Genomic DNA, 26158 nt, shown 5'->3' on the forward strand with positions numbered 1-26158 from the left:
GCCCCAATATTAGCCTATGAAGGCAGCAGGCCAAACAGTAGTGTAAAAAAGAATGTAGGGGTTTTACACTACCAAGACATGTAAACTACACAGGTACATGTCCTGCCTTTTACCTACACAGCACCCTGCCCTAGGGGTACCTAGGGCACACCTTAGGGGTGAATTATATGTAGAAAAAGGGAAGTTTTAGGCTTGGCAAGTACTTTTAAATGCCAAGTCGAATTTGCAGTGAAACTGAACACACAGGCCTTGCAATGGCAGGCCTGAGGCAAGGTTAAGGGGCTACTTAAGTGGATGGCACAATCAGTGCTGCAGGCCCACTAGTAGCTTTTAATCTACAGGCCCTGGGCACGTATAGTGCACTCTACTAGGGACTTATAAGTAGATTAAATAGCCCAATTGGGTGTGATCCAATGTTACCATGTTTAAAAGGGAGTGCATATGCACTTTAACACTGGTTAGCAGCGGTAAAGTGCGTAGAGTCTAAAAACCAGCAAAAACAGTATCTCAAAAGTGGAGGGAGGCAGGCAAAAAGTTAGGGGTGACCACCCTAAGGCTGTCAGGTCTATCAGATCCCCTCCCAGCAACCCTCTGGGCAGAGGTGGAATGCCTCCTCCTCACTTCACTCTCTAAGGCCTTTTGTTTAGGTGGGTCACCTCGTACTCCTGTTATTAAAGGGACTTCACCCATCAAAAAAACTGATGTTCCGTTGTCAGAAAGAAATTGCTTTTATACTTAGAAAAGCAAGTAAAAGTTATATCACATAATGCTATAATCAAGCAATTTCTTTCAGCCACAAAGAATTCATCACATTTTGAAAAATACATTTTTTTCAGTTAAAAACATTTTAATCACCGACTTCAGAGTTCAAGCTGCAAATATACATAACTATTCACTTGCATTGTAAGGATTTCCTTCAACACGAACTTATTTTTATGTGGTATCTCCCATTGTGTTCAAGATCTTTTAGTCACAGGGCAGCTTTTTGACACGTTTCATTTGTCAGGCTCCCTGCATCCAACTTGTCACTTTCTTAGATTTCATATCTCTTTGTTCCTCTTTTGTAATTATTGCAGTGTTGATTTTTTTCACAGTCGGCTAGCTTTGACTTAGAGCATACGTCATTCAATTGATTCATGTCAAAAGCCTAGCATATATGACTTTTATGTCACACCAGTTGGCTATTAATTTTAATTTAAGATCTGTCAATGGATCTGGAGGAAGCCGGCTAACTCATACAGGTTCGAGAATGCTTCGTGCATATTTGTGGGGGAATTCAGCCTTTGTTTAGTTCCGACTGTTGAAGATTGTTTGACTATTTTTATTTACAACGCGATTTGCCATTTTAAAAGGACGGAAGTGGCAAAGTTAATGACTTGGTTCTACATGGCACGAACAAAAACGGATGGTAAATGTTACTGGAGCAATCACCAGGTGAACCCGTTCCTGAATAAAGGATAAAGGATAGCTAGAGTGTGAATGCCTGCAGGAGATCTTCCACTCTAATCATTGAATGGAAACACGTTGTACACACGCTCATGGCTCACCTCAACTGTGGTCCAGCATTCAGTATACTGACCATCTTTAAATATAGACCATATATGCCATGTATTTATTTTAATTCAATTTACGTATGCGATTTGCATAATTCATATTACAAACTGAATTATTTGAAAGCACTAGTCCTGATCCTGAAGGTTACAGTGGTGGCACTCTGTTCAGAGACAGAATGTAGTTTGTAGGTGATGAGGTAGTCCATTTAAACAAGAAGAAATACTGTATGAGCATCTACCTAACAGCCAACTCTGAATTACGTGTCAACGGACCAAGGGGACATGGGGTATACCTTTTATGAAAGGGGTGGTGTGTTGCTTTGCATCAGTGAGATGAGATGGTTGGTTTCTTCCTGCAAGTGAAAAGAATACTTTGGAATCCACCCTACTGGGTATTGTGAACACTCCTTGTTACTCCTGCTGGCCTACTTTTTGGTGGTATGTGCCCTCCCACAGCCAGCCTTATAATACCTACTTGATTGATGTTTGAGACCATTAGAGAATGGGAGGCCAAATGTATTTCCACGAAGCACATCGTAATGCACTTTTTTCCACCACATGGTTAACTTAAATGATGCTGGTTGGGGGGAGCTTGGAGGGAGGTAACACTGTTCCTCTAAACAATGGTTGCCATCTGGTAGCAGGTGTGATTATCACCAGGTGATCGCCCCTGCTCAAATTACTAATCACGGCCAAAGTCTTTTGTTTCTGTAGATTGATGGTCCTCTTTGTGAATGGAATTTCTGTGCTTGGTTTGTGCCTTTTTTAGAAGGCATTAGTGCATAAGTTTGTTGGAAAAGAGGTGGGGTTTCAGGACTTTTCAGAACTGATGATAAATTAAAGGATTTGGTACTGAGCAAATGCTATTTCAGAGAAGGATGCCATAGTGAGTTGGGTGCCGGATCACAGGTTTCTGGGTAATTCAGACAGTGTGATTCTTTTTTAGATTTTTTGCCAGCATAGTGTAGGAGGCTGGCCTGGCTTGTAGTGGGTACCAAGAAGTACTTACACTCTGTACCAGGTCCAGTTATCCCTTATTAGTGTAGAAGAGGTGTTTCTAGCAGCTTAGGCTGATAGAAGGTAGCTATAGCAGAGCAGCTTAGGCTGAACTAGGAGATATGCAAAGCTCCTACTATACCACTGGTGTCACATACACAATATCATAAGAAAACACAATACATAGATATACTAAAAATAAAGGTACTTTATTTTTATGACAATATGCCAAAAGTATCTCAGTGAGTACCCTCAGTATGAGGTTGCCAAATATACACAAGATATATGTACACAATACCAAAAATATGCAGTAATAGCAAAAGGAAGTAATGCAAGCAATGTAAAGTTACAGTAGATTGCAATAGGAGCACATAGGTATAGGGGCAACACAAACCATATACTCCAAAAGTGGAATACAAACCACGAATGGACCCCATACCTATGTGAGCTTGTAGAGGGTCGCTGGGACTGTAAGAAAACAGTGAGGGTTAGAAAAATAGCCCATCCCAAGACCCTGAAAAGTAGGTGTAAAGTGCACCTATAGTCCCCAGAGAGCACAGAAGTCGTGATAGGGGAATTCTGCAAGGAAGATCAACACCAGCAATGCAACCAAAGTGGATTTCCGGACGAGAGTACCTGTGGAACAAGGGAACCAAGTCCAATAGTCGCGACAAAGTCGAGATTGGGCAGATGTCCAGGAAATGCCAGCTGAGTGTGCAAAGAAGCTGCCACTGGATGGTAGAAGCTGTGGATTCTGCAAGAACGAAGAGGGCTAGAAACTTCCCCTTTGGAGGATGGGTGTCCCACGTCGTGAAGAAGCTTGCAGAGGTCATCCCACGCAGAAAGACCACAAACAAGCCTTGCTAGCTGCAAGGGTCGTGGTTAAGGTTTTTGGATACTGCTGTGGCCCAGGAGGGACCAGGATGTCGCCACTTGGATGAGGAGACAGAGGGGGCGCCCAGCAAGTCAGGGAGCCCTCACAGAAGCAGGCAGCACCTGCAGAAGTACCGGAACAGGCACTACAAAGAAGAGTGAACCGGAGCTCACCTGAAGACACAAAAGGGAGTCCCACGACGCCCGAGGACAACTCAGGAGGTTGTGCACTGCAGGTTAGAGTGTCGGGGACCCAGGCTTGGCTGTGAACGAAGGAAATCCTGGAAGAGTGCACAGGAGCCGGAGCAGCTGCAAATCACGCGGTACCCAGCAATGCAGTCTAGCGTGGGGAGGCAAGGACTTACCTCCACCAAACTTGGACTGAAGAGTCACTGGACTATGGGAGTTACTTGGACAGAGTTGCTGAGTTCCAGGGACCACGCTCGTCGTGCTGAGAGGGGACCCAGAGGACCAGTGATGCAGTCTTTTGTTGCCTGCGGTTGCAGGGGGAAGATTCCGTCGACCCACGGGAGATTTCTTCAGAGCTCCGGGTGCAAGAAGGAGGCAGGCTACCCCCAGAGCATGCACCACCAGGAAAAAGGCAAGAAAGCGTCAGGTTCAGCGATACAAGGTTGCAGTAGTCGTCTTTGCTACTTTGTTGCGGTTTTGCAGGCGTCCTGAGCAGTCAGCGGTCGATCCTTTGGCAGAAGGTGAAGAGAGAGATGCAGAGGAACTCTGATGAGCTCTTGCATTCGCTATCTAAAGAATTCCCCAAAGCAGAGACCCTAAATAGCCAGAAAAGGAGGTTTGGCTACCTAGGAAGGAGGATAGGCTAGCAACACAGGTAAGAGCCTATCAGAAGGGGTCTCTGACGTCACCTGCTAGCACTGGCCACTCAGAGCAGTCCAGTGTGCCAGCAGCACCTCTGTTTTCAAGATGGCAGACGTCTGGAGCACACTGGAGGAGCTCTGGGCACCTCCCCTGGGAGGTGCAGGTCAGAGGAGTGGTCACTCCCCTTTCCTTTATCCAGTTTCGCGCCAGAGCAGGGCTGGGGCAAGCCTGAACCAGTGTAGACTGGCTTATGCAGAGATGGGCACCACCTGTGCCCATCAAAGCATTTCCAGAGGCTGGGGGAGGCTACTCCTCCCCAGCCCTGACACCTTTTTCCAAAGGGAGAGGGTTTAACACCCTCTCTCTGAGGAAGTCCTTTGTTCTGCCTTCCTGGGCCAGGCCTGGCTGGACGCCAGGAGAGCAGAAACCTGTCTGAGGGGTTGGCAGCAGCAGCAGCTGCAGTGAAACCCCGGGAAAGGTAGTTTGGCAGTACCCGGGTCTGTGCTAGAGACTCGGGGGATCATGGAGTTGTCTCCCCAATGCCAGAATTGCATTGGGGTGACAATTCCATGATCTTAGGCATGTTACATGGCCATGTTCGGAGTTACCATTGTGACACTATACATAGGTAGTGACCTATGTATAGTGCACGCGTGAAATGGTGTCCCCGCACTCACAAAGTCCGGGGAATTTGCCGTGAACGATGTGGGGGCACCTTGGCTAGTACCAGGGTGCCCACACACTAAGTAACTTAGCACCCAACCTTTACCTGGTGAAATTGGTCACTAGACTGTTAGTGACAATTTGGAAAGTAAAGAGAGAGCATAACCACTGAGGTTCTGGTTAGTAGAGCCTCAGTGAAACAGTTAGTCATCACACAGGGAACACATACAGGGCACACTTATGAGCACTGGGGCCCTGGCTGGCAGGGTCCCAGTGACACATACACTAAAACAACATATATACAGTGAAATATGGGGGTAACATGCCAGGCAAGATGGTACTTTCCTACACAACCCCCCCCCCAAACGAAGGACAATAAGACTAGCCATGACCTGATGAGTCTTCATTGTCTGAGTGGAAATATCTGAAGAGTCCATCTGCATTGGAGTGGGTACTCCCAGGTCTATGTTCCACTGTATAGTCCATTCCCTGTAGAGATATGGACCACCTCAACAATTTAGGGTTTTCACCTTTCATTTGTTTTAGCCAAAGTAGAGGTTTTTGGTCTGTCTGAACAATGAAGTGAGTGCCAAACAGGTATGGCCTCAACTTCTTCAGTGCCCAGACCACAGCAAAGGCCTCCCTCTCTATGGCAGACCAACGCTTTTCTCTAGGGGTCAACCTCCTGCTGATAAAAGCAACAGGTTGATCCTGGCCCTCAGAATAAAGTGGTGATAAGACTGCCCCTACCCCTAATTCAGATGCATCAGTTAGAACAATGAATTTCTTGGAGTAACATGGGCTTTTTAGGACAGGTGCAGTGCACATGGCCTGTTTCAGCTCCTCAAAAGCTTTCTGACAGCTAGCTGTCCACAATACCTCTTTAGGCATTTTCTTAGAAGTGAGGTCATTAAGAGGGTCTGCAATGGAGCCATAGTTCTTTATGAACCTCCTGTAATACCCAGTGAGGCCTAAGAAGGCTCTCACCTGGGTCTGAGTTGTAGGGAGAACCCAATCCATGATAGTCTGGATTTTCCCCTGAAGTGGTGCAATCTATTCTCTACCTACAAGGTGTCCCAGATAAACCACTTTCCCCTGCCCTATCTGGCACTTTGAAGCCTTGATAGTGAGGCCTGCCTTTTGCAGGGCCTCCACAACTTTCCACAGGTGGACCAGGTGATCATCCCAGGTGGAGCTAAAGACAGCTATATCATCTAGATATGCTGCACTAAAAGCCTCCAACCCTTGCAGGACTGTATTCACCAACCTCTGAAAAGTGGCAGGTGCATTTTTCAAACCAAAGGGCATTACTGTGAATTGGTAGTGCCCTCCAATAGTCGAAAATGCAGTTTTTGCTTTAGCATCCTCTGATAACTTGATCTGCCAATACCCTGCAGTCAAATCAAAGGTGCTTAGATACTTGGCAGATGCCAGTGTATCTACTAGCTCATCTGCCCTGGGTATAGGGTGAGCATCAGTTTTAGTTACCTGGTTGAGACCTCTGTAATCCACACAAAACCTCATTTCCCTTTTTCCATCTTTGGAATGAGGCTTTGGCACAAACACCACAGGAGAGGCCCATGGGCTTTCAGAGTGCTCAACCACTCCCAGTTCAAGCATTTTCTGAACCTCTTGTTTTATGCAGTCTCTGACATGGTCAGGCTGCCTATAGATCTTACTTTTGACAGGAATGCCGTCTCCAGTATCTATAGTGTGCTCACATCAAGAAGTGGTGCCTGGCACAGTAGAAAAGAGTTCAGAAAACTGACCCAGGAGATTTATGCAGTTGTCTTTCTGCTCAGCAGTAAGACAGTCTGTTGAACTACACCTTCTACTAGAGCATCTTGTTCTGTGGAAGAGAAGAGATCAGGGAGAGGGTCACTCTCTTCTTCCTGTCCTTCATCTGTTGCCATGAGCAGGGTGAGATCAGCCCTGTCACAGTAGGGTTTTAGGCGATTGACATGGAGCACCCTAAGGGGACTCCTGGCAGTGCCCAAGTCAACCAAGTAGGTGACTTCTCCCTTCTTTTCAACAATGATGTGGGGTCCACTCCATTTGTCTTGGAGTGCTCTTGGGGCCACAGGCTCCAAGACCCACACCTTCTGTCCTGGTTGGTACTGAATCAGAACAGCCTTCTGGTCATGCCATTGCTTTTGGAGCTCTTGGCTGGCCTGAAGGTTTTTACTGGCCTTTTTCATATACTCAGCCATTCTGGATCTTAGGCCGAGTACATAGTCCACTATGTCTTGCTTAGGAGCTTTTAAAGGTTGTTCCCAACCCTCCTTTACAAGTGTTAGAGGACCTCTCACAGGGTGCCCAAATAGGAGTTCAAAGGGGCTGAAGCCCACTCCTTTCTGGGGTACCTCCCTGTAAGCAAAAAGGAGGCAAGGTAACAGGACATCCCATCTCCTCCTGAGTTTTTCAGGGAGTCCCATTATCATTCCTTTGAGAGTTTTATTAAACCTCTCAACCAGTCCATTTGTTTGTGGATGATGGGGTGTGGTGAATTTGTATGTTACACCACATTCCTTCCACATTGCCTTCAAGTATGCAGACATAAAGTTGCTACCCCTGTCTGATACTAACTTTTTTGGGAAACCCACCCTGGAAAAGATACCCAGGAGGGCTTTTGCCACTGCAGGAGCTGTAGTGGTCCTTAGAGGAATTCCTTCAAGATATCTTGTGGCATGGTCCACTACCACAAGGATAAACCTATTGCCTGAAGCAGTAGGAGGGTCAAGGGGGCCAACTATGTCAACCCCTACCCTTTCAAAGGGAACCCCAACCACAGGCAGTGGGATAAGGGGATCCTTGGGGTGCCACCAGTCTTGCCACTGGCTTGACAGGTGACACAGGACGTACAAAAATATTTTGTGTCCTCTGACATCCTAGGCCAATGAAACAGGGGGACAAGCCTTTCCCATGTTTTCATCTGACCCAAATGTCCAGCCAAGGGAATGTTGTGGGCTAGAGTTAGGAGGAACTCTCTGTATTGCAGGGGAATGACCAATCTCCTGGCTGCTCCAGGTTTTGGGTCCCTTGCCTCTGTATACAAGAGGTTGTCCTCCCAGTAAACTCTATGTGAGTCACTGACATCCCCTTTTTGCTGTTTGACAGCTTGCTGTCTTAGACCCTCTAATGTGGGACAGGTTTGTTGTGCCACACTCAGCTCCTCCCTGGCAGGCCCCCCTCCACCCAAAAGCTCAGCAGTGTCTGCTGCCAGCTCCTCTGGTGAAGGTTCTGCATAGGGGGGGAATTCTTCTTCCTCAGAAGTAGAATCATCTGTAGAGGGAGGGATAGTGGGTAGGGATTTACCCTTACTAACCCTAGCTTTAGGGAGCACTTGGTCCATTGTTCCAGGATCCAAGTCACCCTGTCCTTTTTGCTTTTTGGCCTGAGCCCTGGTTAAAGCAAAAATATGCCCAGGAATGCCCAGCATTGCTGCATGAGCCTCCAACTCCCCTTCTGCCCAAGCTGATGTCTCTAAATTGTTCCCTAGTTGACAGTCTACAGGTAAATCTGAGGCAACCACAACTTTCTTTGGACCAGTAACCCCCCCCCCCCCCCCCAGTTGAGATTCACAACAGCCATGGGGTGGCTAAGAGTGTTGTTATGAGCGTCTGTTACTTGGTACTGGTGACCAAGTAGGTGTTGTTCAGGGTGTACCAGTTTCTCTATTACCATGGTAACACTGCCACCTGTGTCCCTGTAGGTCCGAACCTCAACACCATTTATTAGGGGAAGTTGCTTGTACTTATCCATATTAAGGGGACAAGCAACCAAGGTGGTCAAATCAATGGCACTCTCAGAGACTAACACAGCCTCAGTGGTCTCCCTAACAAGACCAACCCCGACTAAGTTACCAATAGTGAGCCCAGCTACTCCCTTGGATTGGCTATTAGTAGGTTTGCTCCCTCCACCACTGCTATTACTAGGGGCACTAGAGGTTGCAGTAGGGGTTGTGGCAGTGGGAGGCTTGGTGCTTTTCTCTGGACAACTGGCATCAGTTGTCCAATGGCCTTTTACTTTACATAAATAGCACCATGGTTTCTTTACTTGATTAGAAGAGGATTTGGACCCACCACCCCCACTAGAGTGTTTTTGTGGGCCTGATGAAGACTAATTTTTAGATTTGTCCCCACCTTTGTCTGAAGACTTACCATCCTTCTTCTTGCCATCCTTGTCACCCCCTGTATGAGCTTTTCTGTTCACTCTTGTTCTGACCCATTTGCCTGCCTTCTTTCCCAATTCTTGGGGAGAGGTCAGATCTGAGTCCACTAGATATTGGTGTAACAAATCAGACACACAGTTATTCAGAATATGCTCTCTCAGGATCAGATTATACAGGCTTTCATAGTCAGAAACTTTACTGCCATGTAACCACCCCTCCAATGCCTTCACTGAATGGTCAACAAAGTCTACCCAGTCTTGTGAAGACTCTTTTCTGGTTTCTCTGAACTTAATCCTGTATTGTTCAGTGGTTAAGCCAAATCCATCCAAGAGTGCATTCTTTAAAACTGTAAAATTATTGGCATCACTTTCCTTCACAGTAAGGAGCCTATCCCTACCCTTTCCACTGAAAGATAGCCATAGGATAGCAGTCCACTGCCTTTGAGGGACCCCCTGTACAACACAGGCCCTCTCAAGTGCAGCAAACCACTTGTTAATGTCATCCCCCTCCTTGTAAGGGGGAACTATCTTATGCAGATTCCTAGAATCATGTTCTTTCACAGGATTACTATCTGGAATACTGCTGCTGCCACCATGGGGTCCAAACCCCAACCTCTGTCTTTCTTTCTCTAAGTCTAATGATTCCCTGTCTAGAGCCAGCTGTTGATGTTTAAGCTTCAGTCTGGACTCTTCCACTCTCAATCTATTGAGCTCCCTTTCTAACAATCTGTCATCAGGGTGGGTGGGTTGGGCATGCTTAGACTCAGAAGAATGATGTGAATGAACAGAGGGAGACCTGTCCCGAACAGTTGGCACCCTAACGACCTGGCCTGCAGGAATAATATCCCTACTGTGATGAGAGCTCACATTAGTACCAGCTATGCTAGGTGGTCTGCTAAGGGGCAGGTTGGGAAGATCACCATCTAACACTCTTACTAGGGGAGCCCCTGAGTCAGAGTGTGAACCATCTCCTAACTTCTCAATGAATGTGCCAGCTAAGGCCTTATCATTCTCAATAACCATGTTGGATAATAATTCTCTAGAGGGGTTCTTTCCCACCCCTAAACCTCTATCAATGCAGATACTCCTTAAACCTTTCCAGTTAAGGTGGTCATAAGCTGAGCTGACCAGATCAAGAGAAGGCCCCACATCAGACATGATAGAAGAAAGGTTTAGGGACAGATAAAATAGAGAAAAAGTTTCAGGACTTTTGAAGGAAACAGAAAAAAAAACGTTTTCAAATTTTTAGAAACTTTTTGAAAGTTTAGAGGTACTTTTCAGCACTTAACAGATAGTGTAAGAGAAGAAAAGCAAAACTTTTTGGTTAGGTGTACATACACTGAACTTGTTTTGTATATTATTCTCTTATGAAAAGTACAAAATGACAAAGTGGTAAGTAGTTGCAAGAACTTATCCCACCGCTGCACAACCAATGTAGGAGGCTGGCCTGGCTTGTAGTGGGTACCAAGGGGTACTTACACTCTGTACCAGGTCCAGTTATCCCTTATTAGTGTAGAAGAGGTGTTTCTAGCAGCTTAAGTTGATAGAAGGTAGCTATAGCAGAGCAGCTTAGGCTGAACTAGGAGACATGCAAAGCTCCTACTATACCACTGGTGTCACATGCACAATATCGTACGAAAACACAATACACAGATATACTAAAAATAAAGGTACTTTATTTTTATGACAATATGCCAAAAGTATCTCAGTGAGTACCCTCAGTATGAGGTTGCCAAATATACACAAGATATATGTACACAATACCAAAAATATGCAGTAATAGCAAAAGGAAGTAATTCAAGCAATGTAAAGTTACAGTAGATTGCAATAGGAGCACATAGGTATAGGGGCAACACAAACTATATACTCCAAAAGTGGAATGCGAACCACGAATGGACCCCAAACCTATGTGAGCTTGTAGAGGGTCACTGGGACTGTAAGAAAACAGTGAGGGTTAGAAAAATAGCCCACCCCAAGACCCTGAAAAGTAGGTGTAAAGTGCACCTATATTCCCCAGAGAGCACAGAAGTCGTGATAGGGGAATTCTGCAAGGAAGACCAACACCAGCAATGCAACCAAAGTGGATTTCCGGATGAGAGTACCTGTGGAACAAGGGGACCAAGTCCAAGAGTCGCGACAAAGTCGAGATTGGGCAGATGCCCAGGAAATGCCAGCTGAGGGTGCAAAGAAGCTGCCACTGCATGGTAGAATCTGTGGATTCTGCAAGAACGAAGAGGGTTAGAAACTTCCCCTTTGGAGGATGGATGTCCCACGTCGTGAAGAAGCTTGCAAGGTGTTCCCATGCAGAAAGACCGCAAACAAGCCTTGCTAGCTGCAAGGGTTGCGGTTAGGGTTTTTGGATGCTGCTGTGGCCCAGGAGGGACCAGGATGTCGCCACTTGAATGAGGAGACAGAGGGGGCGCCCAGCAAGTCAGGGAGCCCTCACAGAAGCAGGCAGCACCCGCAGAAGTGCCGGAACAGGCACTATGAAGAGGAGTGAACCGGAGCTCACCCGAAGACACAAAAGGGAGTCCCACGATGCCGGAGGACAACTCAGGAGGTTGTGCACTGCAGGTTAGAGTGTCGGGGACCCAGGCTTGGCTGTGAACGAAGGAAATCCTGGAAGAGTGCACAGGAGCCGGAGCAGCTGCAAATCACGCAGTACCCAGCAATGCAGTCTAGCGTGGGGAGGCAAGGACTTACCTCCACCAAACTTGGACTGAAGAGTCACTGGACTGTGGTAGTCACTTGGACAGAGTTGCTGAGTTCCAGGGACCACGCTCGTCGTGCTGAGAGGGGACCCAGAGGACCGGTGATGCAGTCTTTTGTTGCCTGCAGTTGCAGGGGGAAGATTCCGTCGACCCACGGGAGATTTCTTCAGAGCTCCTGGTGCAAGAAGGAGGCAGGCTACCCCCAGAGCATGCACCACCAGGAAACAGGCGAGAAAGCAGCAGGATCAGCGATACAAGGTTGCAGTAGTCGTCTTTGCTACTTTGTTGCGGTTTTGCAGGCGTCCTGAGCAGTCAGCGGTCGATCCTTTGGCAGAAGGTGAAGAGAGAGATGCAGAGGAACTCTGATGAGCTCTTGCATTCATTATCTAAAGAATTCCCCAAAGCAGAGACCCTAAATAGCCAGAAAAGGAGGTTTGGCTACCTAGGAAGGAGGATAGGCTAGCAACACAGGTAAGAGCCTATCAGAAGGAGTCTCTGACGTCACCTGCTGGCACTGGCCACTCAGAGCAGTCCAGTGTACCAGCAGCACCTCTGTTTTCAAGATGGCAGAGGTCTGGAGCACACTGGAAGAGCTCTGGGCACCTCCCCTGGGAGGTGCAGGTCAGGGGAGTGGTCACTACCCTTTCCTTTGTCCAGTTTCGCACCAGAGCAGGGCTGGGGGATCCCTGAACCGGTGTAGACTGGCTTATGCAGAGATGGGTACCATCTGTGCCCATCAAAGCATTTCCAGAGGCTGGGGGAGGATACTCCAGCCCAGCCCTGACACCTTTTTCCAAAGGGAGAGGGTGTAACACCCTCTCTCTGAGGAAGTCCTTTGTTCTGCCTTCCTGGGCCAGGCCTGGCTGGACCCCAGGAGGGCAGAAACCTGTCTGAGGGGTTGGCAGCAGCAGCAGCTGCAGTGAAACCCCGGGAAAGGTAGTTTGTCAGTACCCGGGTCTGTGCTAGAGACTCGGGGGATCATGGAATTGTCTCCCCAATGCCAGAATGGCATTGGGGTGACAATTCCATGATCTTAGACATGTTACATGGCCATGTTCGAAGTTACCATTGTGACACTATACATAGGTAGTGACCTATGTATAGTGCACGCGTGAAATGGTGTCCCCGCACTCACAAAGTCCGGGGAATTTGCCGTGAACGATGTGGGGGCACCTTGGCTAGTGCCAGGGTGCCCACACACTAAGTAACTTAGCACCCAACCTTTACCAGATAAAGGTTAAACATATAGGTGACTTATAAGTTACTTAAGTGCAGTGGTAAATGGCTGTGAAATAACGTGGACGTTATTTCACTCAGGCTGCAGTGGCAGGCCTGTGTAAGAATTGTCAGAGCTCCCTATGGGTGGCAAAAGAAATGCTGCAGCCCATGGGGATCTCCTGGAACCGCAATACCCTGGGTCCCTCAGTACCATATACTAGGGAATTATAAGGGTGTTCCAGTATGCCAATGTGAATTGGTGAAATTGGTCACTAGCCTGTTAGTGACAATTTGGAAAGTAAAGAGAGAACATAACCACTGAGGTTCTGGTTAGCAGAGCCTCAGTGAGACAGTTAGTCATCACACAGGGAACACATACAAGGCACACTTATGAGCACTGGGGCCCTGGCTGGCAGGGTCCCAGTGACACATACACTAAAACAACATATATACAGTGAAATATGGGGGTAACATGCCAGGCAAGATGGTACTTTCCTACACATAGGATCTCGAAATTTAAAGAGGGCTCTGCCTGGGAATGGTTGCATTAATTGGGGAATATTGTTTTTTCTTACACTTGAGCCTGCTATGGATATTTTGGAGTAGAATGTTCACCTAGTTAAGAAACCCTGCTGTCAGAAGCCCTTTCAGAGTGCCATGGGGCATGCAAGGGCTACAGGGCACATCCAAGTGGGTTGAGGCTTTTTACTTCTGATGTCCCAGGGCCCTCTCCTAGCATATGCAGGTCACCAACCCAGTCCTGCACGGAGGCAAAGATCCAATTGGCACAGCAACCATTTCCTCACACCTCCCCAAGTAGTGCACTCGACAGGGCTCCCTACTGTTACTTGCTCCCTCTGATGCTCTCCCCCTCCTCACACTGGTCTTGGTAAGCAGACAGGCGCTGGTGCTCTAGACTCCAGGGCAGGTGGTCTTAGATTCCCTGTGTGATGTCCCCTCACCCAGCAGAGAGATTAGGTGGTCTTGGCACACAATACTGGGTCACAGGCAGAAGTCTTGCAGAGCATCCCCTCATCACACAGTCTGCCTGGCTTCTTGGCAGACAAACACGTTTGGGTTCTCCATCTCCCTTTGTTATGGTCCATTTCCGGACACCAAATGAGATTTAGGGTCTGAGTCTTTGATGTTTTAATTCTGGAGTTCTGCTTCTTTTAAAAATGCACACTCCCCTGATACCTCTTCCTCTTGAAAAGCAGTCTGTTACAGCAGGGATGTCTCTGAAGCTGATAGTCCCACAACAAAGGCAATGGAAGTTGTTAGAGTTCACAACTAGATGTCTGCCACAGTGACATGTGCATCAAAAGGTTATCCCAAGTCTCCCAGTCTCACTCTTTCGGATTCTCTCGTCAGCAATATCTCCTTCCTGAGATGTGCCCAGAACCCTACTTTGTAGCATCTCACTAAATCAAAGAGCTCCCTTTAAAGTGTACAGGGGAGACCTGGTCCTCCTCTCCCCAGTATGTGTCCCACCTAGCTCACAAAGATGCAGCAATCCACTAATTTATCCAGGAAGATCCCTCTACCTCCACTTCATACTTCACCATGCCAAGGTGCTGGAAGTAGGGGTCATGGGGGTACTGAAGCAACCACAATATACCAATACTCGAGTTCCCAAAGTGAATGAGCAATAAAGATGCATTTAAACATTGTTGAAACCTTTTCACAGGTAAAATGAAAGGCTATATTGGCAATCACCTCTTTACATTCCTTCTGCTCCTCAGGAATTAACTCAATGGCAAGCTGAACCACTTCCACAGTACCAACCTTCATCTCACTATGCAGAAAGTCAAGAAGTGTCTTCCTCTACTTCCTGTGCCATAGCCATGATATTCACTGTGTAAAATTTCAAGAGGTAAGACTTCATCCTGTTCATATGCAACTCCCTCTTGGGTTCACTTGTGACAGCTGTGGCCACTGTGTCCCCCAAGTAGTTTACCTCAGAAACCTTCTGAACTAATTTTTATGGCCTATATCATTTGTCATCCAAAGCCCTAGGACGAATGGGCTTTAGCACCAACACCTACGGATCCCCTGACCTAGCGGCATAGACTGTAGTGGCATAGAGTATAGTGGTGCAAACTACAGTAGAGTGGTGTAGAATGTAGTGGCATACAGTAGAGTGCAATGCTGTAAGAGTGCAGTAGTGTACAGTAGAGTGGTGCGGAGTACAGTGATAAAGAGTACAATGGAGTAGAGTTCAGTGGTGTACAGTAGAGTGGTCCAGAGTAGAGTACAGTGGCATCGAGAGCTCTGGATTATAGTGTAGTGGCACAGGGTAGAGTGGCTCAGAGTAGAGTGGCATAGAGTGCAGTGGCATAGAGTACATTGATGCAGAGTGGTGCACAGGAGAAAGACGCAGAATGCAGTGGCATCGATTAGAGAACAGTGGCAAAGAGTGCAGCAGCATAGAGGACAGTGGTGCACAGTAGAGTACATTGGTATAAAGTGCAGTGCCATAGAGAAGAGTGGTGAAGAGTAGAGTACAGTGGCATAGAGTGCAGTGTCATCAATCATTCAATCAATCAAAAAATGTATAGAGCGTGCTACTCACCCGTGAGGATCTCAAGGCGCTGGGGGGGGGGGTAGGTGGGTCACTGTTCGAACAGCCATGTCTTGAGTTTCTTTCTGAAAAGCAGGAGGTCTTGGGTCTTGCGGAGATTGGTGGGGAGGGAGTTCCAGGCCTTGGGGGCGAGGTAGGAGAAGGATCAAGACATGGCTGTTCGAACAGTGACCCACCTCCCGAGTTTCTTTCTGAAAAGCAGGAGGTCTTGGGTCTTGCGGAGATTGGTGGGGAGGGAGTTCCAGGCCTTGGGGGAGAGGTAGGAGAAGGATCTGCCTCCTGTGGTGGTGCATTGAATGCGGGGGACTGTGGCGAGTGCAAGGTCAGCAGATCTGAGGTGGCGTTTGGGAGTGTGGAAGTTGACTCTTTCATTGAGGTAGGTTGGGCTGTCATTGTGGAGGGACTTTTGCACGTGGATGAGGATTTTGAAGGTGATCCTCTTGTCGATGGGGAGCCAGTGAAGGGATTTGAGGTCTGAAGAGATGTGTTCATGGCGAGGGATGTCCAGGTTGAGGCGTGCAGCTGTGTTCTGGATTCTCTGGAGTTTGCGTTTGAGTTTAAGTGTGAAGCCGGCATAGAAGCCGTTTCCGTAGTCTAGCCTGCTGCTGATGAGCGCATGGGTGACGGTCTTTCTGGTCTCTATGGGAATCCATTTGAAGGTGTTTTTCAGCGTGCAGAGTGTGTTGAAACAGGAGGAGGTGACGGCGTTGATTTGCTGGGTCATGGAGAGGGAGGGGTCCAGGATGATGCCAAGGTTGCGTGCGTGGTTTGCGGGGGTAGGTGCGGGGCCTAGGGCGGTGGGCCACCAGGAGTCATCCCATGTGGTTTTTTTGGGGCCAAAAATGATTATTTTGGTTTTGTTGGAGTTGAGCTTGAGGTAGTTAGCTGTCATCCAAGTGGCGGTGTCAAGGAGTGCAGAGTGGAGGTTGGTTTTGGCGGTAGTAGGGTTGTGGGTGAGGGAGATGATGAGTTGGGTGTTGTCTGCGTAGGAGAAGATGGTGATTCCGTGTGGTTGGAGGATGTTGGCGAGCGGGGTCATGTAAATGTTGAAGAGGGTGGGACTGAGGGAGGATCCTTGGGGGACACCGCAGATGATTTTGGTGGCAGTGGAGTGAAAAGGAGGGAGGTGGACTTTTTGGGTTCTGTTGGTAAGGAAGGAGGTGAGCCAGTCTAGGGCTTTGTGTTGAATCCCTGTGTTGTGGAGGTGTGTGCAGAGTGTATGGTGGCAGACAGTGTCAAAGGCCGCAGAGAGGTCCAACAGGATGAGTGCGATGGTCTCGTCCTTGTCGTCTCTGGTTCTGATGTCGTCAGTACATGCGATGAGCGCGGTTTCCGTGCTGTGGTTCTTGCGGAACCCGGACTGGGAGGGGTCATGGATGTTGTTTTCCTCAAGGAATTGGGGTAGGTGGGTGTTTACTAGTTTTTTAGCGACCTTGGGGGAGAAGTGGAGGAGCGAGATGGGGCGGTAGTTGGAGAGGTCATCCGGGTCAGCATTGGGCTTTTTTAGGAGTGCAGTGATTTCTGCGTGCTTCCAGGGGTCTGGGAAGGTGGCGGTGTCGAAAGAGGTGTTTATTATGTCGCAAAGCTTGGGGGCGATGGTTGGGCTGGCTTTGTTGTAGATGCGATGGGGGCAGGAGTCGGAGGGGGATCCAGTGTGGATTGAATTCATTGTTATTTCAGTTTCTACGTCGGTGGATGGGGCCCAGGTGGTTAGTAGGTTGGGGGTGTGTGATGGGGGTCTGTGTTGGATGGGTGGGGGGTGTGTGTGGTGTAATACTCTTGTGTATGTCTAGGATTTTGCGGTGGAAGTGGATTGAGAGGGAGACCCAGAAGAGTTGTGTGTGCGTGGGGTCTATGTTGCTGGCTTTGGGTTTGGAGAGCTCTTTGATGATGGTAAAGAGTTCTTTGCTGTTGTGGGAGTTACTGTCTATGCGTTGCTTGTAGTATGCTCTTTTGGTGGTGCGTATTAGTTTTTGGTGATTACGAATGGAGGTTTTGAGGGTGGAGAAGTCAGTAGTTGAGTGTTCGTGTCACCAGGCTTTTCTGCTTTGCAGCATTTGCGCTTGGAGTCTTGGAGTTCAGTGGTGAACCATGGGGCATTCTTGATGTTGCGGGTGGTGATGTTTTTTCTGAGGGGGCGAGTGAGTCTGCACAGATGGTGATCCATTTTGTGAGGTTGTGGGCAGCAGTGTTGGGGTCGTTGGTGTGGGCGTGGGGGTTCTGCGCTTTTTGGGAGTTTAGGTGTTCTGTGGGGATCTTGTCCCATAAGCGGTAAGGCGTGGTGTGTTGGTGGTGATGTGTGGGGGGATTTGCGTCTAGTGTGTGTCCTGCTGAGTGTGTGGGTGCTGTGACCAGTTGTTTGAGTCCAAGGTTGTTGAGGTTGTCTAGGAGGGAAGGGGAGTTGTGTTCTTGAGGGTTCTCCAAGTGAAAGTTAAAATCACTGAGGAGGATGTAGTCTGTGGAGATGAGTGCGTGAGGGCTGATGGTGTCGGCGATGGTGTCGCAGAAGGGGGGGCGTGGCCCTGTGGGTCTGTAAATGAGTGTACCTCCGAGGGTGGTATTGTTGTTTATGTGGATTAGGAAGTGCATGTGTTCTGCGCTGTCGAGGGTGTCGTGTGTGTTGGTGGTGACTTAATGGTGTCTTTGTGCAGGTTGCCGATGCCGCCTCCTGGTTTGTTTAGGCGGTCTTTGCGTTGGAGTTTGTACCCATCACCGGTGGCTGTGGCTATGTCAGACTCAGATGAGTGATTCATCCAGGTTTCCGTGAGGAAGATGATGTCAGTTGAGTGTGATGTGATGAGATCCCATAGTTCTATGGCATGTTTGTGTAGGGATCGGGTGTTTAGGAGTAGGCAGTTGAGATGGTTGTGGGAGGTGTTGTTGTTGTGTTGTGTGATGGTGTTGGTGTGGGTGCTTGTGGTGTTGTGGGTTGTGGAGGAGTTGTTGTGGAGTGTGTTCAGGTTGTGGTTTTTTGTGGTGGGGGCTGTTGGGGTGTGCAAGGGTTGTGCGGGAGTCTGTTGCATTGAGGTTGTGGTGTTTGGTGTGGTGGGGGCTGAGGTTGGTGTGGGGCGTTTGGATGTTAGAGGTGTGAGAGATGGAGCAGGAGAATCGGCAGGTGTAGCAGGTGAAGGGTGCCTGTGTGTGTGTGTGGGGGGTTGGTTTGGGTGCATGCGGGGCGTGGTCCTGGGTTGAGGGAGTGGAGTGTGTTTGTGGAGTAGTGTTGTCTGGGGGGTCTTGGCTGGGGGGACCAGGGGGACTGGCGCTGGGTCGGTCCAGGCACGGACGGGCGCAGATGGGCCTGCCTCCGCTGCGCCAGCAGCACGCCGCGCTGCGCCCACCATTAAGAGGGTGGGGAGGGAGTTTGGAGCAGCTGGGAGGAGGGAGGGAGGGCCAATGGGTGTGCGCGGGGGCGGGCCGCAGGGGAGGCAGCAGCAGGGGAAGCGGAGACCGTCCAGAGCCGGTGAAGAGGAAAAACGGGCGGGAGAGAGAGAGCGAAGCGAGAGCTAACAACAGGGGGAGCAGAGGGGCAGAAAAGTGCAGTGCATAGGATCACAAGAGGAGTAGGAGGCTATTCAAAAAAGGCATAATCAGAATACAAAAAATACATATACGGCATATACAGAGTACAGAAATGGAAAAACACAAAAGGATTACTTACACAGTAAATTGGAGCTGCCTACCACTAGGCACCAGGGATGAGGCGCAGGCGGGTGCCTGCGGGTGGAGGAGGGCTTCAAACTGCTGTCCAGGCGGCAGTCAGATGGATCAGGGGCATGGGGAAGGCTGGTGGAGCCAAGTGGACTCCTGGCCATAACCAGGTCAGGGAGTCACATGGGGCTCTGCGCAGCGGCCGCCATTAAGAGGGTGCGGAGGGAGGGTGGAGCCACTGGGAGGAGGGAGGGAGGGCCAATGGGTGTGCGCGGGGCCGCAGAGGAGGCAGCAGCAGGGGAAACGAAGCCCGTCCAGAGCCGGTGAAGAGGCAAAATGGGCAGGAGAGAGAGAGCTAAGAGAGAGCTAAGAACAGGGGAGGGGCAGGGGGGCAGAAAAACGCAGTGCAGAGGATCACAAGAGGAGTAGGAGGCTATGCAAAAATGGCATAAACAGAATACAAAAATACATACAAGGCATATACAGAGTACAGAAATGGAAAAACACAAAAGGATTACCTATACTGTAAATCAGAGCTGCCTACCACTAGGCACCAGGGATGAGGCGCAGGTGGGTGCCTGCGGGTGGAGGAGGGCCTCGAACTGCTGGCCAGGTGGCAGTCGGATGGATCAGGGGCACGGGGGCAGGCTGGTGGAGCCAAGTGTCATAGAATGCAGTGGCATGGAGTAGAGTGGTGGAGAGCAAAGTGGTGCAGAACAGGGTGGTACAGAGATCAGAGTGGCACAGAGTGCTCTTGCAGAAATCAGAGTTGCGCACAGTAGAGTGATGTGGTATAGAGTGCAGTGATGTAGATTGGTGCAGAGTAGAGTGCAGTGGTGTAGAGTCCAGTGGATCAGAGTACAGTGCAGTGTGGTAGAGTACAGTGGTGTAGAAGCAATGGTGTAAAGTGCAGTGGTGTACATTGGTGCAGAGTGGAGTGCAGTAATGTAAAGTGCAATGGAGTAGAGTGCGGTGACATAGAGCAGAGTGCAGTGGCATATAGAACATTGGCATAGAGTGCATGGCATAGAGTGGAGGGGTGTACAGTAGAGTGGTGCAGAGTAGAATGGCACATAGTGCAGTGGAGCACTGTAGAGTGACATTGAATGCAGTGGCATAGAGTAGAGTGCTGCAGAGTACAAGTGGTTTAGAGTGATGTAAAATAGAGTCCATTGGTGTAGATTGCAGTGGCATGAAGTGCAGGAGAATAGAGTAGAGTGGTGCAGAGTAGAGTGACCTAGTGATTACAGTAGCCCAGAGTCCCGCGCCATAAGGTGCAGTGGTGCAGAGTGACGTAGCTGGCACAGAGTGCAGTGGTGCAGAGTAGGGTAGATAGGCATAGAGTGCAGTGGTGTAGAGAAGAATGGTGCACAGAAGAGCAGTGTGGTATAGAGTGTGGTGGCATTGAGTAGTGCAAAGTAGAGTAGTAGTGTAGAGTGCAATGGAATAAAGAGCAGTGGCATACAGTGCAGTGTGGTAGAGTATAGTGGTGCAGATTGGAGTGGCACAGAGTACAGTGGTGTAGAGTGCAGGGGCATAAAGTAGAGTAGTGCAAAGTAGGGTATAGTGTTGTAGACTGCAGAGGTGTAGAGTGAAGTGGCAGAGGGTATAGTAATGTAGAGTATAGTGTCACAGAGTGCAGTGGTGTAGAGTGAAGTGGCACAGAGTAAATTGGTGCAGAGTAGAATAGAGTGCTGTAGAGTGCAGTAGTGTAGAGTGGTGCAAAGGGAAGTAGAGCAGCGTAGAGTGGAATGGCATAGAGTGCAGTGGAATGGAGTGCACTAGTGGAGAGTAGAATACAGTGTCATAAATTGCAGTTGTGTACAGTACAGTACAGAGTCATAGAGTGCAGTGTTGCAGAATAGAGTACAATGGCATAGAGTGCAGAGGTGTACAGTACAGTGGTGTAGAGCAGAGTGACATAGAGTACATTGGCACAGAGTGGTACAAACTAGAGTGCAGTAGCATGTAGTGGAGTGGTATAGAGTAGAGTGGTGCTGAGTAGAAAGGTGTAAAGTGCAATGGCGTAGAGTAAAGTAGTGCAGAGAAGAGTGCAGTTGCATAGAGTGTAGTGGCATAGAGTGGTGGAGAGTACAGTGCAGTGGCATACAGTGTTGTGTCTTAGAGTAGAGTGGCGCAGAGTAGAGTGGGTTAGACTACAGTGACATAGAGAAAAGTGGTGCAGAGTAGGTTGGAGTGGCATAGAGTATAGTGGCCCAGAGGGCAGTGGTGCAGTGGTGCAGAGTAGAGTAGAGTGGCATACAGTGCAGTGGTGTGGAGTACATTGGTGCAGAGTTGAGTAGAGTGGCATACAGTGAAGTGGTGTACAGTAGAGTGGTTCAGAAAAACTCAGAGTGGTGTAGAGCACAATGGCATCAAGTTCAATAGCACAGAATAAAGTAGTGTAGATGTGTACTGTCACCTTGCTAGCCAGGGTAAATGAATTGTAACTCGCTCATCTAGTTTGCTCACTCTTCTTGCAAGTAATGTCATTTTAGATGCCATGAGTTTTGTTATAAATGCTATGATGTAATGTGCTATAAATGATGTGACATAAAAGGGTGTAAGCAGTGCATGGGGAAGGGGTGAATTATAGTTAATTTAGTCTGGCTAGACTTGACTACTAAATCCATGCAACCATTTTGTCGCTACATCTGTTTACAAAGTCTTTGGAAAATGCAGTAGTTGAAAAACGTGTTTTTGGGGCACCCATTTTTACTTTGCACCCATTGAAATAATCACCACAAATCTTAGCATCTTCAGCCAATGTAGAAAAAATGGATAGAGCTGAAAGTTTTTGGTGATTCATCAAACAGTGACAAAGTTACTAGTAGGCAAAAATCTGAGGAATTATTATCTCTGGGAATCATAACTATAACTATGTTGTGGGTACGATCACTTTGTAATATTTTGATATTTGATCTGACACTTTTGCCATTGTATATTTTATACTCAGTATTGTAACATAAAACCAATCACATATTTGTGCACTTAGGAGCTGGTTAAGAAAAACAATCTTATGTTCTGCAGCAACTGCTTTTAGCAATACTAATCTCAACCATGGCCAAAGTGACCATTTTTCGGACCAATGCACACACTTGATCCTTACCCATTTTTACAAGTTTCTTTCTTAATCTTTTATTGTCTAATAAGCAATGCATTCAGTATTATAGTCTGTCTCGTCACCAATTGTGGTGAAAGTCCACCCATGCTATTAGGTTTAAATTTCATGGATTAACCTATGTCTTTATTATTGACTCACACACAGACAAAATAATTACATGATTAGTTCTGGGGGATTACTTCTACAAACCACAGGCACTGGGGGAACCACTGTTGCTAGATGAGTCAATTATTTGATTTTTGTATTGTTAATGAATTGGCAGATTAGCCTACCTACTCTCCTTCTTTTACTTTTTACAGTACCTGACATATTTAGTATTAGAACTTTGGAATGTTGGTGGCTCCACTGCAGACAATGGAGTGCTCCTGGCTTTTACTGGCTGGTAAAAGCCTGGAGCGTCAACATTGCAATGTTCTCTTTGTTCACAGGAGCAGCTGTGAACACAACCTTGCGGAGCCTGAGGGGATTTTAATCCCCTCGGGCGTCGTGAGGAATTTGTTTTATTTGATAGAACATTCTGCCTTCGAGTGGACCCACTGTAGTGGGGCCCTACTGGCCATTAAAGGCCTTCTCCCTTGTTAAAGGCCCTCGCCTTCGGCTCGGGCCTTTAATGTGGGAGCGGGCCTTTAATGGCCAGTAGAGCCCACTACAGCGGGTTCTAAGGCTATATTAGCACACTTCCTATAAATGTACATTTGCCCATGTATCTTTTTGCACCAACCTTTTTTATTCTAATTACATCTTGATGTCAGTCTACCTAGTCCTTCACTGCTATCACCTACCAAATTTTAGAAAAGTATTCGCCATGGCATTAATTTGATTTTGCTGAGATATTCCTTCTGGCAAAGCCGGATCTGGAAGGGTGTAGGACCAATCAACAGGTAAGTGGGGAGGCCAAGGACTTGGCACTTGCTCCTCACGAAGAAAGAGCTGCGCAGTGGAGGGAGGCAGGAAAAAAGAGATGGATGTCATGGTCAGCCGAGATTGCAATAACAATTCCAACAGGCTACAAAATTGCACAACAGGATCGCCACCAGTAGGAGGACTTGAAATCATCTACAAAGACACCTTTGCCTGCTTGACATCCACAGAGCTTGCCATTCCATTCATTGAACAACTCTTATTTCAAGCTTAAAATCTCCAGCAACTTTACTCTTAACAGAAACCTCTCTTACTGACCTCCCGGAGCAGGAGCTGCCTTCACCAACCTCATTGCAAAATTCATTGCCCCCTTGCCATCAACTCCAGAGCCTTCATGCTCCTTGGCGACCTCAACTTCCACCTTGAGGGCTCAACCAACCGTTATTGCACAGCTCTCCTAGAAAGCCTTAGCAAGATTGAACTAACCCAGATCCTCACACAACCCACGTACCTCACAGAACACACTCTGGACCCCATCTTCACTACCCTGAACGATGTCAAGTTCTTCTCAACCTCACCACTCACATGGTCCGACCACTCTCTAGTTCACTTCCAGAAACACACTGCAGACCTACTCACCCACCAACATCACCCTACCCTGCCGCAGCTTGAGCAAAATCACAGAAACAGAATGGCTCAACACCCTTCATGTGGACACACAACCTTCTGCACAATGCCAATAATAGACTTCGTTCAGCCATTTAGTCATGTAAAACCAAGCTCATCATTTATACTATTGCAGTCTATGCAATATCGGGGATCTGATATTCCAAGAAAAGAGCACCAGGGTCTAAGTAGATGGTTGTATCCACATTCACAGAGTAAGTGGTAGTGTAGCTTCTGAACAATTCTCTACTTGTATGGATTAAACCACCTTAAAAGAATCTAAAAACGTTAATATTGATTTGTTGTTGATAGTTGGTATATAATCAGAAAGATAAAGGAACTTCTCATAAAGGTAGATTTCACTTCCTGGTCAGTAGTTTATAAACACATTAGGCAGAAAGAGCACCACAGGCAAGTGCCAGTCCCTGCCATCAACTCAGTCTTTTTAACAATGTCAATACTTTGTAGCATTACAGCCTGGGGTTTCAATTCTGATGCTTGTGCAAACACTTCTGTTGTTTGCTCTGAAAGATTGAGGGAGGGAAAGTATCTTGGAATTTATCAGGAGAAAAGGCAACAAAAAACTACAACAAGCTCTGCATGGCATGTCTCTTTTCCCAGTTGAAAACTCAGAATCGGACATATGTACAACACTCTTTAAATATTTCTCCCTGGGCTCATAGTAATTATCGGTGTGCTAAGAACCCCACCCTAATCACCAGGGCAAGTGGCCATAAGAAGAGACTTAGGGCACTTCTATAGGGGGCTGTGTAGAAACAAAGCATTATTCTTTAAGACATGCTAGAAATCTATAGCAATCAGTTTATATGGTTGCAGTATATTACACATGTCTAGGTGCAAATGTGGTCAAGAGCAGAAATAAAATTAGAGAAACGCCTTTAATGGCTTAGGGAAACACTTGAGAGTACGTGTAAAATACAGAATCTATTTACTCTAATGAACTGTTGTCATTAAGCAATACATTATTACGCATGCCATTTTTCATCCAGATAAATAGATCTGAAAGTGTTTTGCTATGGTGATTCATGGGTCAATTTTGACAGTCTCATTAAAAGCCATTAGCATATCAGCTTGTCAAAATGCTAAACGTGTAACTAATTACAGAAGGTGATTTTGAAAGTAATGAGCTGAAATGGTTGCCTGAATCTTAGACATTTTCGAAAACTGTAAGCATCCAATCTCATCATATTCAATTACATAGGCTACAAGACCTGGTGTTAAATGTTTTTCAACAGTAAATGCATATAGATGTTGTAAGAAATGGGGTCTCCAGTTGGCATTGATATGCACCTTTGCACAAGTAGGGACCACAGTCCTAGTCACAGCAAGTCACAACATGATCCAAACTATCTAGTGTCCACCCTCTGGCAGCTTGGCAATGAGCAGTCTGCTTAACTTAGAAGGCAATGTGTAAAGTATTTGTACAATAAATCATACAGTAACATAATGAAAACAATACAAATATACACCACACAGGTTTAGAATAATAGATAATATTTATCTGAATAAAATAAGGTCAAAACGACAAAGATCCAATAATCACAAATTGGAATACCACTTCTAAAAGATTTAAAAGAGTCTCATTCCTTAGAAATACACAGCTGTCTCTTTGTTACACACAGCACCTGGGGTGCATCAAAATAATGACACACGAAGACTGCAGAGGAGATGCATGGAAAAATAAGGTGTTACGTTGGATTTTCCCACAAGGCACAGATGATACGTCATTTCTTTCCATGCTGCAAGGGGTTGCAGTGTTTTTCGGGGTGCAGTCTTGTTTCCTCATTGTGATGCGGGCATATTTTGACGCCCAAGAATGATGCGTTGAAAATCCTTGACGTGCTGGAAGATGGCACAGGTGCTCTGTCGATTCAGTAGGCAATGAGTCAAATTTCCCTTTGCAAGGTAGGTGCTGCATCGAATTTCCAGTTGGGAAGTCGGGGCTGCAGTGTTCCGGTCAGCTGTGTGGAAATGTTCTCGGTTGCAACGCAGGCTTTGCAAAGTTTTCGGCAGGCGTTGCATAGATTTGTTGACGCACAAGGAATGAAGGAAGGGATTAATGCCCTCATTACAACCCTGGTGGTCGGTGTTAAAGCAGCGGTAATACCGCCAACAGGCAGGTGGTAAAAAAAATGGCATTTGGACCCTGGCAGTTACCACCATCCAACACCGCCACTTTAACACACCGACCGCCAGGGTGGTAACAGCGGCCGTCACCTTCCCACCCTCGGGATTACGACCC

The sequence above is a fragment of the Pleurodeles waltl genome, chromosome 6 (genome assembly GCF_031143425.1).
Source record: "Pleurodeles waltl isolate 20211129_DDA chromosome 6, aPleWal1.hap1.20221129, whole genome shotgun sequence".
Classification (NCBI taxonomy): domain Eukaryota; kingdom Metazoa; phylum Chordata; class Amphibia; order Caudata; family Salamandridae; genus Pleurodeles; species Pleurodeles waltl.